This window comes from Mesoplodon mirus, assembly GCF_964341445.2.
Source record: "Mesoplodon mirus genome assembly, chromosome: 2".
NCBI classification, from domain to species: Eukaryota; Metazoa; Chordata; class Mammalia; order Artiodactyla; family Ziphiidae; genus Mesoplodon; species Mesoplodon mirus.
The window spans coordinates 173,244,956-173,264,753 of NC_138977.1; the positions used below are offsets into that span (position 1 = coordinate 173,244,956).

Sequence of the window (19,798 nt, forward strand, 5' to 3'; positions counted from 1 at the left end):
GTAAAGGTTTTAATCTTTCTTTGAAATCTGAATGAGATCCTTGTTGGGTACAGTAATCTTGGTTGTGGGTTATTCTCCTTCATCACATTAAATATGTCTGGCCACTCCCTTCTGGCTTGCAGAGTTTCTGCTGAAAGATCAGCTGTTAACCTTATGGGGATTCCCTTATGTGCTATTTGTTGTTTTCCCCTTGCTGCTTTTAATAATTGTTCTTTTTATTTACTTTTTGTTAATTTAATTAATATGTGTCTTGGCATGTTTCTCCTTAGATTCATCCTGTATGGGACTCTCTGTGCTTCCAGGAGTTGATTAACTATTTCCTTTCCCATATTAGGGAAATTTTCAATTATAATCTCTTCAAATATTTTCAGTCCCTTTCTTTTTATCTTCTTCTTCTGGGACCCCTATAATTCGAATGTTGGTGCATTTAATATTGTCCCAAAAGTCTCTGAGACTGTCCTCAATTCTTTTGATTCTTTTTTCTTTATTTTGCTCTGCAGTAGTTATTTCCACTATTTTATCTTCCAGGTCACTTATCCGTTCTTTTGCCTCAGTTATTCTTCTTTTGATCCCTTCTAGAGAATTTTAAATTTAATTTATTGTGTTGTTCATCACTGTTTGTTTGCTCTTTAGTTCTTCTAGGTCCTTGTTAAACGTTTCTTTTATTTTCTCCATTCTTTTTCCAAGATTTTGGATCATCCTTACTATCATTATTCTGAATTCTTTTTCAGGTAGACTGCCTATTTACTCTTCATTTGTTAGGTCTGCTTGGGTTTGCCTTGCTACTTCATCTGCTGTGTGTTTCTGTGTCTTCTCATTTTGCTTAACTTACTGTGTTTGAGGTCTCCTTTTCACAGCCTGCAGGTTCGTAGTTCCCGTTGTTTTTGGTGTGTGTCACCAGCGGCTAAGGTTGGTTCAATGGGTTGTGTAGACTTCCTGGTGGAGGGGACCAGTGCCTGTGTTCTGGTGGATGAGGCTGGATCTTGTCTTTCTGGTGGGCAGGTCCAAGTCTGGTGGTGTGTTTTGCGGTGTCTGTGGCCTTATTATGATTTTAGGCAGCTTCTGTGCTAATGGATGGGGTTGTGTTCCTGTCTTGCTAGTTGTTTGGCATGGGGTGTCCAGCACTGTAGCTTGCTGGTCATTGAGTGGAGCTGGGTCTTGACGTTGAGATGGAGATCTCTGGGAGATTTCTGCCATTCAATATTACGTGGAGCTGGGAGGTCTCTTGCGGTCCAGTGTCCTGAAGTTGGCTCTCCCACCTCAGTGGTACAGCCCTGATGCCTGGCTGGAGCACCAAGAGCCTGTCCTCCACACGGCTCAGAATAAAAGGAAGGAAAAAAAGAAAGCAGAAGATAAAATAAAGTAAAATAAAATAAAGTTATTAATATAAAAATAATTATTAAGAAAAAATTGTTTTTAAGTAATAAAAAAAAACCCAAACCAGACAGAACCTTAGGACAAATGGTAAAAGCAAAGCTATACAGACAAAATCACATACAGAAACATACACATACACACTGACAAAAAAGAGAAAAAGGGGGAAAAAAATATATCGCTGCTCCCAAAGTCCACCTCCTCAATTTGGGCTGATTCGTTGTCTATTCAGGTATTCCACAGATGCAGGGTACATCAAGTTGATTGTGGAGATTTAATCCATGGCTCCTGAGGCTGCTGGGAGAGATTTCCCTTTCTCTTCTTTGTTCGCACAGCTCCCGGGGTTCAGTTTGGGATTTGGCCCCGCCTCTGCGTGTAGGTCGGCTGATGGCCTCTGTTCTTCGCTCAGACACGACAGGGTTAATGGAGCAGCTGATTCGGGGGCCCTGGCTCACTCAGGCCGGGGGGAGGGAGGGGCACGGAGTGCGCGGCGAGACTGCGGCGGCAGAGGCCGGCGTGACGTTGCAACAGCGTGAGGCACGCCGTGCGTTCTCCCGGGGAGGTTGTCCCTGGATCACGGGACCTTGGCAGTGGTGGGCTGTGCCGGGAGGGGAGGTGTGGATAGTGGGCTGTGCTCGCACACAGGCTTCTTGGTAGCGGCAGCAGCAGCCTTAGCGTCTCATGCCCGTGTCTGGGGTTCGCGCTGTTAGCCGCAGCTCGCGCCCGTCTCTGGACCTCCTTTAAGCGGCGCTCTTTTTTTTTTTTTTTTTTTTTTTTGCAGTACACAGGCCTCTCACTGTTGTGGCCTCTCCCATTGCGGAGCACAGGCTCCAGACACGCAGGCCCAGTATCCATGGCTCACAGGCCCAGCCGCTCCGTGGCATGTGGGATCTTCCCAGACCGGGGCACGAACCCGTGTCCCCTGCATCGGCAGGCAGACTCTCAACCACTGCACCACCAGGGAAGCCCTAAGCAGCGCTCTTAATCTCCTCTCTTCGCGCACCAGGAAACCAAGAGGTAAGAAAAAGTCTCTTGCCTCTTCGGCAGCTCCAGACTTCTTCCCAGACTCCCTCCCGGCTAGCCGTGGCGCACTAATCCCCTGCAGGCTGTGTTCACGCCGCCAACCCCAGTCCTCTCCCTGTGCTCCGACCGAAGCCCGAGCCTCAGCTCCCAGCCCCGCCTGCCCTGGCAGGTGAGCAGACAAGCCTCTCAGGCTGATGAGTGCCGGTTGGCACTGATCCTCTGTGCGGGAATCTCCCCGCTTTGCCCTCAGCACCCCTGTTGCTGCGCTCTCCTCCGCGGCTCTGAAGCTCCCCCACTCCGCCACCCGCAGTCTCCGCCCGCAAAGGGGCTTCCTAGTGTGTGGAAACCTTTCCTCCTTCACGGCTCCCTCCCACTGGTGCAGGTCCCGTCCCTATTCTTTTGTCTCTGTTTTTTCTTTTGCCCTACCCAGGTATGTGGGGAGTTTCTTGCCTTTTGGGAGGCCTGAGGTCCTCTGCCAGCGTTCAGTAGGTGTTCTGTAGGAGTTGTTCCACATGTAGATGTATTTCTGATGTATCTGTGGGGAGGAAGGTGATCTCCGTGCCTTACTCTTACGCCATCTTGAAGCTCCTCCGCCCTGTATTTTTAATGTTTATTTCACCAAACACATACCCTTTAAATATCTTCTCTCATTTCCTTTGATAGTTAACCTCTTCTTTCTTCTTAGGATTAGGATAACTAGAGAGGGTAGGATTTCAACCTAGTTATACCTCATTCCAATCGTGTGTTCCTGTCATTACACAGTGTAGGATGAATTACTGCTGTCTTAGGGGAACTGAATCAGTGACTCTCTTCACTTTGAAATTTCCTAACTCCTCTTTTCACAGGCATTAAAAAAAAAAACAACTTAATTTTGGATCAATTTTAGATGTACAGGAACGTTGCAAAGATAGTACAGAGTATTCCCGTGTATCCCTCTCCCAGCTTCCCCTATTGTCAACATCCTGCATGACTGTGGTCCACAGGCTGAGTGTCTGGCACAGTGGATGAGCAATTCCACATCAAGCATGTGACTGTGAAATTTCAGAAACAGAAGCTTGGGGAGCAGGGAGGGTGGGCTGGGGCACAAAACAGGTGACATATGAAAGACTAGGACTTGGATTGTCATTAGACTTCTCAGTCGCCACACTGGAAGCTAGAAAACCGTAAACTGATGCTTTCAAAATTCTGAATGAAAATTATTTCTACCATAAAATCCCATAGTAGCCAAACTACATATCAAGTGTGACATTAGAATAAAGATAATTGCAGAACTACAGGGTTTCAAAAAACGTGCTTCCCATGCCCATTCTATCAGAAAGTTATTCAAGGATCTGTTTCTCTAAAAAGGGAAAGGAAAAAAAGAGGGAAAAAGCCCAGGAGACTGGTGAGGGAAGTTAAAGACTACATAGCTCTGTGGCTGCCTAAGAAACAAACTGCAGAGTGGAACAAGCAAACAGAGGTGTTTAAACATAGATTCATAGTCCTGTCAGACTGCTTGGGGATAAATTAGTGATAAGAATAGAGGAATTTAAATATAAGATCCAGACAGTTGATGAACCCTGGAGAAAATGAAAAGTTGCCTGTAAGCATGGTATACTACACAGCTCAGCTTTGAGCCATATGCAGTCATATTCATGTAAATATCGAATATTTATTTAAACAGAAGAGGTAATCTAACCACATTGGGTGGATGGAGGAAGGGGAGAGAGAGAGAGCACACATGCTAAGATCTTCCACCCTTATATCCAGAAGTCAATAGTTACTATCTAAAATTGAAAAACAAATTAAGAGGCACCAATCTCATCCTGTTATTTGACAACATGGGAATAAATATCACAAGAAACAGTTGAAAATGGTGGCCTCTAGGGAATGGGGATAAGGAATTGGGAGGAATTGGCCAAAGGAAAGTTCTAGTAGGATTATGTGACTTAAAAATAATGTCCATGTGTTTCATTAAAAGGGAAAAGATTAGATGAATGGGTGCCCTGCCAAAGCAGGGACCTGGTCTGTCCCCAGGCTGGCCCAACTCTGTTAAAAATTGGGGAGTGTCTGGAGAAGAACAATATAAATGGTCCCTCTGAACCAAGTGTCTTGGCTTCAAATCAAGGCTGTGGCCAGTCAAGTGGGATGCTTTAATCAGGTTCCCTTCTTGTTTGCGTACTCGTTTGCATTCTGAGACTACGGTCAGGGTGAGAGTTCACTTACTGTTTGCACAGCTGCTGGACTCCTCTGCCTGAAGGGTGCAGCTCTGTTGCCTGAGTGTTCCGGTCGGCCGTCTTCTGAAAGCATGGATTTTCCTGCAGGATTTGGATGGGGGGCAGTCACCTCAGCTTATCAAGTGGACGGTAAGAGAAGCTTCTTCCCCTTCTCCAGAGCTGGGATGGCTTACTTCTCATGGATTCTGTATGTCTGGGGAAGAAGGTCGGGTGAGGAGGTGAAAAGAAGAGAAGCAAAAGGACTGAAGAGCCCATAACTGCATAAATGAAACTGTCCCTTTTCACATAGAAGACACTTGCTTTCCATGTCCCTTTCCTTAGGCACAAGGGTGGTGGTGACGAGGGGCTGAAGACCCCTCTGCGGCTGTAATTTTGGTCCGTTCCAGCTCATCTGAGACATCAGTGTACACTGGACCAGCTGCTTTCATCACTGGTTTCTTGAACACATTTCCCATAACCTCCCTAAAAATGATAACAATTTCTCCTATTGGTTAGAAAAATGTTGACTAAATTCCTTCAAGGAGTCCAAGAGACATCACTGAAGGATGTTCTTCAGTTGGGAGAGATTCCCTGTTCTATTTCAAGGCCCCCCCATGTCCTGAGTGGCTGAGAATTAACTGTGAGATGGCAAAGAGCACCCAGAGTGGAGTTGGAGGTCTGAGTTCTGGTCTCCATCCTGCCAGGCATGAGCTTGTGAGTCTGGTCTCCTCCTCGAGTCTCAGTTTCTTCCTATGTAAAATAGGAAGATTAGATTAGCTTTTTCCTATATATATTTTCCACCTAAGGAATTAGGGATTGTTAATAGCTATCATGGGAAAATATTTATTTGGTCAAATAAATGTGGAAACCCAGGGATAAATAAAGCTAAGAGAATTTCTGGCAGCATTTTCCTAGAACTGCTGTAGCAAATGACCATAAACTGGGAGGCTTAAACACAGATATGTATTCTCTCACACTTCGGGGGGCCAGAACTAGCCATCTGAAGATGTCATTAGCTAATTAAGGTAAGCTCATACTGGAGTAGAGTGGGGCTTTAATCCAATATGACTGGTGTCCGTATAAGAAGAGGGAAATTTGGATACAGAAACACATGTGGAGAATGTCTTGTGACAATAGAGGCAGAGACTCAAGTGATGCAGCTGTAAACCAAAGAACACCAAGGGCCGATGGCCACTCCCGCAAGCTAGAAGAGACAAGAAAGGGTTCTAGCAAGAGTCTCAGAGGGAATATGACCCCGCTGAAACCTTGATTTTGGACTTCTAAGCTCTAGAAATGAGAGAGAATGTTTCTGTTGTTTAGGCCACCCCTTTTGTGGTACTTTATTATGGCAGCCCTAGAAAACAAATACATCAACCAAAACAAGTAAATTAATAAAAGATATAATTACTGCTTATGGTAAGTGCTAGGGTGATAACAGGTTTTGATTTAGGAGGATCTCTGTGAATTACTGTCATTTAATCTAAAACTTTAAGGACGAGAAGGAGGGAGCCATTTGAAGATGGTGAAGGTTTTTCTAGACAGAGTGCAGGTTGATCCTGGCATAATCCATGCTGCTTATGATTCCCATCTTCAGTTGCCATTTCCCAGACCTTCAGAAATGAGAATGAGGAATATCTGCTATGATAATTGCAACAACTGCCATGTAGAAGACATTTTCCATGGGGACTATGTATGTTATGACACATATATGCTCTGTGATACAAAGCACTTTCAAAAGAATGTCTGGGAATGTACAGGTTAATAGGGATTCCACGTCACTTTTTTCTCTATGGTATCTTCTACATTTGTTCCCAGATAATTTTCACTTGGTCAGGGTGGGTGACTTGATGAAGCTGGCCTTCTAGTAGTGAAAACAAGAGACAGGACGTTGGCTAGTTTCCTTCTCAGGAGAGAGGTCAGACAGAACTGAGAGGGGGTTGCAGTGCACAGTATCAGGTTCTAGAAGGTGCACAGCATGGAAACTGGGAAGTTGGGTTCTGGAGCCAGACTCGCTAGACTGGGGGTCCATCTCTACCTTTTTGTAACTCTGTATGACTTTGAGCAATTTACTCAACTTCTCTGTGCCTCCTTGTCGGTAAGATGGGGTGATTATGGTATCTATAGTGCTGCTGTTTAAATAAGATGACGTGTGTTAAATGCTTGATGCTCAGTAAGTGCTGAATGCATCGTATTTATATTTAGGTGGGGGAGGGTCACAAACGGGCTACTAAGAATGAATCACTTTAGAACTCCACAGTGAACTTGGCTGAAGCACACAGTCAGTTATACAAGACAACACAGTGGGTTTCAGTTCCCAGCTCCCAGATCCTGCTCACTCAGCCCCGGGGATAAGATTACTGGTCCTTTCTGAGCTCCTCTCTTCACAGGATCTCCGCATTGCTGTACCTCTTCTGTCTGCACTGGGCTTGCTGCTGCCTTATTGTAGGGTCTTTATTTGTTGTCCCTAACCTGCTATTGTGCTGTTAACTCTCTAACAACAGCTTTCAGAAGGGAAATTGATCTTCCCTTCTCTTTTTGTCAATGCACAGATGCCTTTTATATGTTTCCTTCGTTTTCTTACCTCTCCTTTTGTGCTGGGTTTGAATCCTAGCTCAGGCACTTACTAGCTGAGTGACTTTGGGCAAATAACTTATTTAAGTCTCAGGTTCCTTACTGTAAAACTAGGAAAACGGTCATGCCCACTCTGTATGTTTGTTCTGGGGATTAAAGAGGGCAGCATATATAACTGGAGCACAAGAGTGCCTGGGTCATAATAGCCACGAAATAACAATCACAACGGCACTAACTGCTACTTCTACTAGTAATAATAATAATAATGATGATGATGTTATTCTTTCTCCTGCCTGGATTCTCTCCCACTCTGTACTGATAGGAGAGGTACATCATCTGCTCCATTTACTGGGAATGGTCCTTTCTTCTTTGGACCACAAGTAAGAATATACTCCCTTCTTGCTCATTCTTGTCCTGATATTCCAACAGCGGCTGGGAGAGTTACTGTTTAGCTACCCCTTCCACCACTGCGAGGGTCACATATGCAGGACGTCAACACGTGGCTTTGTCAAATCAATGTGGCCTGGAATTTAAAAGCTGAAGTCACCTTGTCGCTTTTTGATTTTGAGAATCTTTGCACTTTTGAGCTTCCCTGGCCTTTGAACGTCTACAGAGCCTTTGGAAGTCATGGACACTCAGCAGAACTGAGGATTGAGCATGAATTGTATTTATACAGAAAAAAATCTATCTCGGTGATTTGTTATAAAACATCACTAGGTATCTTTTTCCAGAGATTTTCAGAACACACTGTCTGTGCAGGTATCTTTGTTTTCAGACATCCTCTCCGGAGTGCGGAGATATAGCTATAATACTCCACCCCCTCCCCATTCCCCTACAGACCCATGCCCACTCCCACACAGAAATAGAGATATTTGGGCTCTGTCATTTTTAATCAAAGGCACTCTCAGGGTCTTAGAAGGTAGAGTGACCAGAAAATGCAGGACAGGCCTTCCGGTCACTGGACCTCCTAATATACTGACGGCTTGCTTGCATATTTCACCAGACCCATGGCTCTTCATTCTTCCTGTGCATGTCTCTTGGGCCTTCATGCTGGCCACTTCCCTGACTATAGTTTTTTTTTTTTTTTTTTTTTTTTTACATCTTTATTGGAGTATAATTGCTTTACAATGGTGTGTTAGTTTCTGCTTTATAACAAAGTGAATCAGTTATACATATACATATGTTCCCATATCTCTTCCCTCTTGCGTCTCCCTCCTTCCCACCCTCCATATCCCACCCCTCTAGGTGGTCACAAAGCACCGAGCTGATCTCCCTGTGCTATGTGGCTGCTTCCCATTAGCTATCTACCTTACGTTTGGTAGTGTATGTATGTCCATGCCTCTCTCTCGCTTTGTCACAGCTTACCCTTCCCCCTCCCCATATCCTCAAGTCCATTCTCTAGTAGGTCTGTGTCTTTATTCCTGTCTTACCCCTAGGTTCTTCATGACATTTTTTTTTCTTAAATTCCATATATATGTGTTAGCATACGGTATTTGTCTTTCTCTTTCTGACTTACTTCACTCTGTATGACAGACTCTAGGTCTATCCACCTCATTACAAATAGCTCAATTTCGTTTCTTTTTATGGCTGAGTAATATTCCATTGTATATATGTGCCACATGTTCTTTATCCATTCATCTGATGATGGACACTTAGGTTGTTTCCATCTCCAGGCTATTGTAAATAGAGCTGCAATGAACATTTTGGTACACTACCCAAAGCAATCTACAGATTCAATGCAATCCCTATCAAACTACCACTGGCATTTTTCACGGAACTAGAACCAAAAATTTCACAGTTTGTATGGAAACACAAAAGACCCCAAATAGCCAAAGCAATCTTGAGAACTGACTATAGTTTTTAAGAAGAGTTTAATGTAATATTTATTACATCAGAGTTGGCTGTGTAGTGCCTTTTGGAGGAAAGCACCATATAAATCTAATAAATAAATAATAAGTGGTATAAGCAGGAGGAAAAGTATGTGTTTTACGTGAGCTGTAAAGAATATGTAAAACCTGTAAAAATGTATTTGTTAGATGAAGAGGCAGGGAAGAAAATGCAGATGATCATCATTCATACAGAAGTGAGTTTCATGCAATATTTTAAAGTACAGAAAAATTCCCATGATTTTTAACCCTTTGTGAAACTGACTCTGCCTATGCTTTTGGCTACAGGGAATGTGAGGCTCAAAACAGCAGGTAGCTCAGTGGCATTTTGTTTACTTCCTCAGTAGGCCATGGAGGGGCTATGAATATAACATTTAGAACCTGATTCTACAGCTCTTATGAGCTTGTACCTCCCAGTGATTTCACGGAGGATCTCTTAAGGGGTGAATGTGCTCTGCAAAATCCCGCGAATCATAAGCAAAGTCCAAACTACTCCGTTAAGGCCTCCTGGTGTGATCTGAGTTTGTGGGTTTCTTTTTTTTTTGTCTTTTATTTTTTTTAATTTAATTAATTTATTTTTTATACAGCAGGTTCTTATTAGTTATCTATTTTATACATGTTAGTGTATAGATGTCAATCTGAATGTCCCAATTCATTCCCCCCCTTCCCCCCCTTGGTGTCCATACATTTGTTCTCTACATCTGTGTCTCTATTCCTGCCTTGCAAACTGGTTCATCTGTACCATTTTTCTAGATCCCACATATATGCGATAATATACATTATTTGTTTTTCTCTTTCTGACTTACTTCATTCTATATGACAGTCTCTAGGTCCATCCACATCTCTACAAATTACCCAATTTCATTCCTTTTTATGGCTGAGTAATATTCCATTGTATATATGTACCACATCTTCTTTATCCGTTTGTCTGTTGATGGACACTTAGGTTGCTTCCATGACCTGGCTATTGTAAATAGAGCTGCAATGAACATTGGGACGTATGTGCCTTTTTTCTTTTCTTTTTTTTTTTTTTTTGTGGTACGCTGGCCTCTTACTGTTGTGGCCTCTCCCGTTGCAGAGCACAGGCTCCGGACGTGCAGGCTCAGCAGCCATGGCTCACGGGCTTAGCTGCTCCACGGCATGTGGGATCTTCCCAGACTGGGGCACGAACCCGTGTCCCCTGCATCGGCAGGTGGACTCTCAACCACTGCGCCACCAGGGAAGTCCGTATGTGCCTTTATGAATTATGGTTTTCTCAAGGTATACGCCCAGTAGTGAGATTGCTGGGTCATGGTAATTCTATTTTTAGTTTTTTAAGGAACCTCCAGACTGTTCTCCATAGTGGCTGTATCAATTTACATTCCCACCAACAGTGCAAGAGGGTTCCCTTTGCTCCACACCCTCTCAGTACTTATTGTTTGTAGATTTTCTGATGATGCCCATTCTAACCTGTGTGAGGTGATACCTCATTGTAGTTTTGATTTGCATTTCTCTAATAAGTAGTGATTTTGAGCAGCTTTTCATGTGCCTCTTGGCCATCTGTATGTCTTCTTTGGAGAAATGTCTATTTAGATCTGCCCATTTTTTGATTGAGTTGTTTGTTTTTTTTTAATATTGAGCTGCATGAACTGTTTATATATTTTGGAGATTAATCTTTTGTCCGTTGATTTGTTTGCAAATATTTTCTTCCATTCTGGGGGTTGTCTTTACATCTTGGTCATAGTTCCCTTTGCTGTGCAAAAGCTTTTAAGTTTCATTAGGTCCCATCTGTTTATTTTTGTTTATATTTCCATTACTCTAGGAGGTGGGTCAAAAAAGGTCTTGCTGTGATTTATGTCAAAGAGTGTTCTTCCTATGTTTTCCTCTAAGAGTTTTATAGTGTCTGGTCTTAAATTTAGGTCTTTAATCCATTTTGAGTTTATTTTTGTGTATGGTATTAGGGAGTGTTCTAATTTCATTATTTTACATGTAACTGTCCAGTTTTCCTAGCACCACTTATTGAAGAGACTGTCTTTTCTCCATTGTATATCCTTGCCTCCTTTGTCATAGATTAGTTGACCATATGTGCGTGAGTTTGGCTCTGGGCTTTCTAACCCGTTCCATTGATCAGTATGTTTGTTTTTGTGCCAGTACCATGTTATCTTAATTGCTGTACCTTTGTAATATATTCTGAAGTCAGGGAGTCTGATTCCTCCACCTCCATTTTTTTCCATCAAGGTTGCTTTGGCTATTTGGGGTCTTTTGTGTCTCCATACATATTTTAAGATTTTTTGTTCTAGTTCTATAAAAAATGCCATTAGTAATTTGATAGGACTTGCATTGAATTTGTAGATTGCTTTGGGTATAGTCATTTTCATAATATTGATTCTTCCAGTCCTAGAACATGGTATATCTCTCCATCTGTTTGTGTCATCTTTGATTTCTTTCGTCAGTGTCTTATAATTTTCTGAGTACAGGTCTTTTACCTCCTTAGGTAGGTTTATTCATAGGTATTTTATTCTTTTTGTTGCAATGGTGAATGGGATTGTTTCCTTAATTTCTCTTTCTGATATTTCATTGTTAGTGTATAGGAGTGCAGGAGATTTGGGGGCCTTAATTTTGTATCCTGTAACTTTACCAAATTCATTGATTAGGTCTAGTAGTTTTTTGGTGGAATATTTAAGATTCTCTATGTATAGTATCATGTCATCTGCAAACAGTGACAGTTTTACTTCTTCTTTTCCAATTTGGCTTCCTTTTATTTCTTTTTCTTCTCTGATTGCCATGGCTAGGACTTCCAAAACTAGGTTGAATAATAGTGGTGAGAGTGGACACCCTTGTCTTGTTCCTGATCTTAGAGGAAATGATTTTAGTTTTTCACCATTGAGAATGATGTTTGCTGTGGGTTTGTTATATATGGCCTTTATTATGTTGAGGTAGGTTCCCTCTGTGCCCACATTCTGGAGAGTTTTTATCATAAATGGGTGTTGAATTTTGTCAAAAGCTTTTTCTGCATGTATTGAGATGGTCACGTGCTTTTTCTTCAATTTGTTAACATGGTGTATCACATTGATTGATCTGCAGATATTGAAAAATCCTTGCATCCCTGGGATAAATTGAACTTGATCCTGGTTTATGATCCTTTTAATGTGTTGTTGGATTCTGTTTGCTAGTATTCTATTGAGGATTTTTGCATCTGTATTCATCAATGACATTGGTCAGTAATTTTCTTTATTTGTACTATCTCTGTCTGATTTTGGTATCAGGATGATGGTGGCTTCATAGAATGAGTTTGGGAGTGTTCCTCCCTCTGCAATTTTTTGGAGGAGTTTGAGAAGGATGAGTGTTAGCTCTTCTCTAAATGTTTGATAGAATTCACCTGTGAAGCCATCTGGTCCTGGGCTTTTGTTTGCTGGAAGATTTTTAATCACAGTTTCAATTTCATTACCTGTAATTTGCCTGTTCATATTTTCTGTTTCTTCCTGGTTCAGTCTTGGAAGGATATACCTTTCTAAAAATTTGTCCATTTCTTCCAGGTTGTCCATTTTATTGGCATAGAGTTGCTTGTAGTAGTCTCTTAGGATGCTTTTTATTTCTGCAGTGTCCATTGTAACTTCTCCTTTTCATTTCTAATTTTATTGATTTGAGTCCTCTCCCTCTTTTTCTTGATGAGTCTGGCTAAAGGTTTATCAATTTTGTTTATCTTCTCAAAGAACCAGCTTTTAGTTTTATTGATCTTTGCTACTGTTTTCTTTCTTTCTATTTCATTTATTTCTGCTCTGATCTCTATGATTTCTTTCCTTCTACTAACTTTGGGTTTTGTATGTTCTTTCTCTAGTTCCTTTAGGTGTAAGGTTGGATAGTTTTTTTTTTTAATATCTTTACAGGAGTATAATTGCTTTACATTGTTGTGTTAGTTTCTGCTGTATAACAAAGTGAATCAGCTATATGTATACATATACCCACATATCCCCTCCCTTTTGTATCTCCCTCCCATCCTCCGTATCCCACCCTTCTAGGTGGTTACAAAGCACTCAACTGATCTCCTTGTGCTATACGGCTGCTTCCCACTAGTTATCTATTTTATATTTGGTAGTGTATATATGTCCACGCCAGTCTCTCACTTCATCCCAGATTACTCTGCCCCCTCCCCGTGTCCTTAAATCCATTCTCTACATCTGTGTCTTTATTCCTGTCCTGCCCCTAGGTTCATAAGAACCTTTTTTTTTTTTAGATGCCATAGATACGTCTTAGCATATTGTATTTGTTTTTCTCTTTCTGACTTACTCCACTCTGTATGACAGACTCTAGGTCCATCCACCTCACTACAGACAACTCAGTTTTGTTTCTTTTTATGACTGAGTAACATTCCATTGTATATATGGGCCACATCTTCTTTATCCATTCATCTGTCGATGGACACTTAAGTTTCTTCCACGTCCTGGTTATTGTAAATAGTGCTGCAATGAACATTGTGCACATGACTATTTTTGAATTATGGTTTTATCAGGGTATATGCCCAGTAGTGGGATTGCTGGGTTGTATGGTAGTTCTATTTTTAGGTTTTTAAGGAACCTCCATACTGTTCTCCATAGTGCCTGTATCAATTTACATTCCCACCAACAGTGCAAGAGGGCTCCATTTTCTCCACACCCTCTCCAGCATTTATTGTTTGTAGATTTTTTGATGATGGCCATTCTGACTGGTGTGAGGTGATACCTCATTGTAGTTTTGATTTGCGTTTTTCTGATGATTAGTGATGTTGAGCATCCTTTCATGTGTTTGTTGGCAATTTGTATATGTTCTTAGGAGAAATGTTTATTTAGGTCTTCTGCCCATTTTTGGATTGGGTTTTTTTTTTTTTTTTTTTTTTTTGGATATTGAGCTGCATGAGCTGCTTGTATATTTTGGAGATTAATCTTTGTCAGTTGCTTCATTTGCAAATATTTTCTCCCATTCTGAAGGTTGTCTTTTTGACTTGTTTATGGTTTCCTTTGCTGCACAAAAGCTTTTAAGATTCATTAGGTCCCATTTGTTTACTTTTGTTTTTATTTCCATTTCTCTAGGAGGTGGGTCAAAAAGGATCTTGCTGTGATTTATGTCACAGAGTGTTCTGCCTATGTTTTCCTCTGAGAGTTTTATAGTGTCTGGTCTTACATTTAGGCCCTTAATCCATTTTGAGTTTATATTTGTGTGTGTGTTAGGGAGTGTTCTAATTTCATTCTTTGACATGTAGCTGACCAGTATTCCCAGCACCACTTATTGAAGAGGCTGTCTTTTCTCCATTGTATATTCTTGCCTCCTTTATCAAAGATATGGTGACCATATGTGTTTTTCTCTGGGGTTTCTATCCTGTTCCACTGATCTATATTTCTGTTTTTGTGCCAGTACCGTTACTGTAGCTCTGTAGTGTAATCTGAAGTCAGGATCCTGATTCCTCCAACTTCGTTTTTCTTTCTCAATATTGCTTTGGCTATTTGGGGTCTTTTTTATTTCCATACAAATTGTAAAATTTTTTGTTGTAGTTCTGTGAAAAAATGCCATTGTTAGTTTGATAGGGATTGCATTGAATCTGTTGATTGCTTTGGATAGTATAGTCATTTTCACAATGTTGATTCTTCTAATCCAAAAACATGGTATAGCTCTCCATTTGTTTGTTTCATCTTTAATTTCTTTCATCAGTGTTTTATAGTTTCTGCATACAGGTCTTTTATCTCCTTAGGTAGGTTTATTCCTAGGTATTTTAGTCTTTTTTTTGCAATGGTAAATGGAGTGTTTCTTTAATTTCTGTTTCAGATTTTTCATCATTAATGTATAGGAATGCAAGATATTTCTGTGCCTTTACTTTGTATCTTGCTATTTTACCAAATTCATTGATTAGCTCTAGTAGTTTTCTGGTAGCATCTTTAGGATTCTCTGTATAGAGTATCATGTCATCTGCAAAGAGTCACAGATTTACTTCTTCTTTTCCGATTTGGTGATTCCTTTTCTTTCTTTTTCTTCTCTTGTTTCTGTGGCCAAAACTTCCAAAACTATGTTGAGTAATACTGGTGACAGTGGGTAACCTTGTTTTGTTCCAGATCTTACTGTAAATGGTTTCAGTTTTTCACCATTGAGGATTATGTTGGCTGTGGGTTTGTCATATATGGCCTTTTTATGTTGAGGTAAATTCCCTCTATGCCCACTTTCTTGAGAGTTTTTATCATAAATGGGTGTTGAATTTTGTCAAAAGCTTTTTCTGCGTGTATTGAGATTATCATATGGTTTTTATCCTTGAATTTGTTAATATGGTGTATCACATTGATTGATTTGCATATATTGAAGAATCCTTGCATTCCTGGGATAAACCCCACTTGATCATTTTAATATGCTGTTGGATTCTGTTTGCTAGTATTTTGTTGAGGATTTTTGCACTTATATTCATCAGTGATATTAGCCTGTAGTTTTCCTTTTTTGTGACATCTTTTTCTGGTTTTGGTATCAGGGTGATGGTGGCCTCGTAGAATGTGTTTGGGAGTGTTCCTCTCTCTGCTCTATTTTGGAAGAGTTTGCGGAGGAATGATGTTAGTTCTTCACTAAATGTTTGATAGATTCGGCCGGGGAATCCATTTGGCCCAGCGCTTTTATTTTTTGGAAGATTTTTAATCACGGTTTCAATTTCAGTGCTTGTGACTGGTCTTTTCATATTTTCTAGTTCTTCCTGGTTCAGTCTTGGAAGGCTGTGCTTTTCTAAGAATTTGTCCATTTCTTCCAGGTTGTCCATTTTATTGGCATATAGTTGCTTGTAGTAGTCTCTCATGATCCTTTGTGGTTCTGAATTGTCAGTTTTTACTTCTCCTTTTTCATTTCTATATCTGTTGATTTGAGTCTTCTCCCTTTTTTTTCTTGAGGAGTCTGGCTAATGGTTTATCAATTTTCTTTATCTTCTAAAGAACCAGCTTTTACTTTTATTGATCTTTGCTCTCATTTCCTTCATTTCTTTTTCATTTATTTCTGATCTGATCTTTATTATATCTTTCCTTTTGCTAACTTTGGGTTTTTTTTTGTTCTTCTTTCTCTAATTGGTTTAGGTGTAAGGTTAGGTTGTTTGAGATTTTTCTTGTGTCTTGAGTTAGGATAGTATTGCTGTATACTTCCCTCTTAGAACTGGTTTTGCAGCATCCCATAGTTTTTGGGTTGTCATGTTTTCATTGTCAATTGTTTCTAGGTATTTTTTAATTTCCTCTTTGATTTCTTCAATGATTTCTTCGTTTTTTAATAAGGTATTGTTTAGCCTCCATGTGCTTGTGTTTTTTACGTTTTCCCCCCTGTAATTGGTTTCTAATCTTGTGGTTGGAAAAGATGCTTAATATCATTTCAGTTTTCTTAAATTTACCAAGGCTTGATTTTTGACCCAAGATGTGATCTATCCTGGAGAATGTTCCATGTGCACTTGAGAAGAAAGTGTAATCTGCTGTTTTTGGATGGAATGTCCTATAAATATCAATTAAGTCCATCTTGTTTAATGTATCATTTAAAGCTTGTGTTTCCTTATTAATTTTCTGTCTGGATGATCTGTCCATTGGTGTAAGTGAGGTGTTAAAGTCACCACTATTACTGTGTTACTGGCGATTTCCTGTTTTATAGCTGTTAGCATTTGCCCTATGTATTGAGGTGCTCCTATTTTGGGTGCATATATGTTTGTAACTGTTACGTCTTCTTCTTAGATTGATCCCTTTATCATTATGTAGTGTTCTTCCTTGTCTCTTGTAACATTCTTTATTTTAAAGTCTATTTTGTCCAATATGAGTATTGCTACTCCAGCTTTCTTTTGATTTCCATTTGGGTGGAATATATTTTTCCATCCTGTTACTTTCAGTCTGTATGTGTCCCTAGGTCTGAAGTGGGTCTCTTGTAGACAGCATATATATGGGTCTTGTTTTTATATCCATTCAGCAAGCTTGTGTCTTTTGGTTGGAGCATTTAATTCATTCACATTTAAGGTAATTATCGATATGTATGTTCCTATTACCATTTTCTTAATTGTTTTGGGTTTGTTTTTGTAGTTCCTTTTCTTCTCTTGTGTTTCCCACTTAGAGAAGTTCCTTTAGCATTTGCTGTAAAGCTGGTTTGGTGGTGCTGAATTCTCTTAGCTTTTGCTTGTCTGTAAAACATTTTATTTCTCTGTCAAATCTGAATGAGATTCTTGCAGGGTAGATTAATCTTAGTTGTAGGTTTTTCCCTTTCATCACTTTAAATATATCATGCCACTGCCTTCTGGCTTCTGTAGTTTCTGCTGAGAAATCAGCTGTTCACCTTATGGGAGTTCCCTTGTGTGTTATTTGTCATTTTTCCCCTGTTGCTTTTAACAATTTTTCTTTGTCTTTAATTTTTGTCAGTTTGATTACTGTTTGTCTCAGTGTGCTTCTCCTTGAGTTTATCCTGCCTGGGACTCTGTGGTTCCTGGACTCGGGTGGCTATTTCCTTTCCCATGTGAGGGAAGTTTCTGACCGTAGTCTCTTGAAATATTTTCTTGTGTCCTCTCTGTCTCTCTTCTACTTCTTTGACCCCCCAATAATGCGAATGTTGGTGCATTTAATGTTGTCCCAGAGGTCTCTTAGACTGTTTTCATTTCTTTTCCTTCTTTTTTCTTTATTCTGCTCCACGGCTGTGAATTCCACCATTCTGTCTTCCAGGTCACTTATCTGTTCTTATGCCTCAGTAATTCTGCTATGGATTCTTTCAAGGGCATTTTTCATTTCAGTCATTGTATTGTTCATCTCTGTTTGTTTGTTCTTTAATTCTTGTAGGTCATCGTTAAACATTTCTTGCATCTTCTCAATCTTTTTTTTTTTTTTTTGTGGTACATGGGCCTCTCACTGCTGTGGCCTCTCCCGTTGTGGAGCACAGGCTCCGGACGTGCAGGCTCAGTGGCCATGGCTCACGGGCCCAGCCACTCCACGGCATGTGGGATCTTCCCGGACCGGGGCACGAACCCGTGTCCCCTGCATCGGCAGGCGGACTCTCAACCACTGCGCCACCAGGGAAGCCCCTTCTCAATCTTTTGCTCGATTCTTTTTCTGAGGTCCTGGATCATCTTCACTATCATTATTCTGAATTCTTTCTTTGGAAGGTTGCCTATCTCCACTTCATTTAGTTGTTTTTGTGGGGTTTTATCTTGTTCCTTCATGTGGTACATAGCCCTCTGCCTTTTCATCTTGTCTATCTTTCTGTGAATGTGGTTTTTGTTCCACAGGCTGCAGGATTGTAGTTCTTCTTGCTTCTGCTGTCTGTGCCCTCGTGGATGAGGCTATCTAAGAGGCTTGTGCAAGCTTCCTGATGGGAGGGAATTGTGGTGGGTAGAGCTGGGTGGTGCTCTCATGGGCAGAATTCAGTAAAACGTAAATCTGCTTGTCTGCTGATGGGTGGGGCTGGGTTCCCTCTCTGTTGGTTGTTTGGCCTGAGGCAACCCAGCACTGGAGCCTACCTGGCTCTTTGGTGGGGCTAATGGCAGACTCTGGGAGGGCTCACACCAAGGAGTACTTCCCAGAACTTCTGCTGCCAGTGTCCTTGTCCCCACCGTGAGCCACAGCTGCTCCCCATCTCTGCAGGAGACCCTTCAACACTAGCAGGTAGGTCTGGTTCAGTCTCCCTTGGGGTCACTGCTCCCTCCCCTGCGTCCTGATGTGCATACTACTTTGTGCGTGCCCTCCAAGAGTGGAGTCTCTGCTTCCCCCTGTCCTGTCGAAGTCCTGCAGTCAAATCCCACTGACCTTCAAAGTCTGATTCTCTAGGAATTCCTCCTCACTTTGCCGGACCCCCAGGTTGGGAAGCCTGACATAGGGCTCAGAACTTTCTCTCCAGTGAGTGGAACTCTGTGGTATAATTGTTCTGCACTTTGTGAGTCACACATCCATCGGCCAGGGGATTTGATTTTATTGTGATTGTGCCCCTCCTACTGTCTCTTTGCAGCTTCTCCCCTGTCACTGGATGTGGGGCATCTTTTTTGGTGAGTTCCAGTGTCCTCCTGTCGATGATTGTTCAGCAGTTAGTTGTGATTCCAGTGCTCTCACAAGAGGGAGTGAATGCATGTCCTTCTACTCTGCCATCTTGAACCCTGAGTCTGTGGTTTTTAAGGAGGCAAAGGCCTCAGTTTTATGAATGCTATTGTCACCCCTGCATGCTGAACTGGATATCAATGTAATGTTGGGACTTTGATTTAACTTGGACTTTGACTTTATTTTGGCAGATATTGAGGCTGGCCTCAAACTTTAGCCATTTGTTTGTCTTGGTGTGTGAAAGATGGAATGTTATAGTTGAGAAGCTTGGGGTTATTTTTGCACTTACAAAAGTGGGAGAATAAACAAAGCAGCTGAATTCCTTCATTTTAGGTACAGTTTGTAGTGATCCTATCCAGGCTGTTTCTTCTCTGTACCTTTTAAAAACTGAACTGGTCCATTCAAACCTGAGCTAGAGACATGTTTTATCTGCCTGCTATAGATGTCAGCACAAGCCCCATATTTCTTTAGATCGCTTCCTGTTTGCTTTCTCTGCTCAACCAATTTTGGTAGTGTGTCTTGGTTCCTAGTTCCTACTAAACTCTTTGGAGGAAACATTCCAGTCTGAGACTTAATCTCTTGGCTGCCCTTGGTAGTTTTCTAGAACGGAGCTCACCAGATTGGTCTGCCCTTTGTGTGGACCACCTAAGAAAGGAGTGGGAGCGGGCTTAAAAGCACGGTCATTTATTTCTTGATGTGTAAGGAAAAAGGAAGAAGAGAGGTGAGACTTTAT

At 41.2% G+C, this 19,798-nt stretch overlaps 1 pseudogene across 1 annotated transcript in view; it reads left to right on the forward strand.

The window, feature by feature from the left end:
- The first annotated feature begins 4,684 nt into the window (after positions 1-4,684).
- Positions 4,685-19,798, forward strand: part of LOC309792785 (cytosolic beta-glucosidase-like) — a 157,798-nt pseudogene continuing 142,684 nt past the window's right edge. The window contains exon 1 of the transcript in view: positions 4,685-4,742. The product of the transcript in view is annotated as a cytosolic beta-glucosidase-like (transcript). The remainder of the gene's footprint in view (positions 4,743-19,798) is intronic.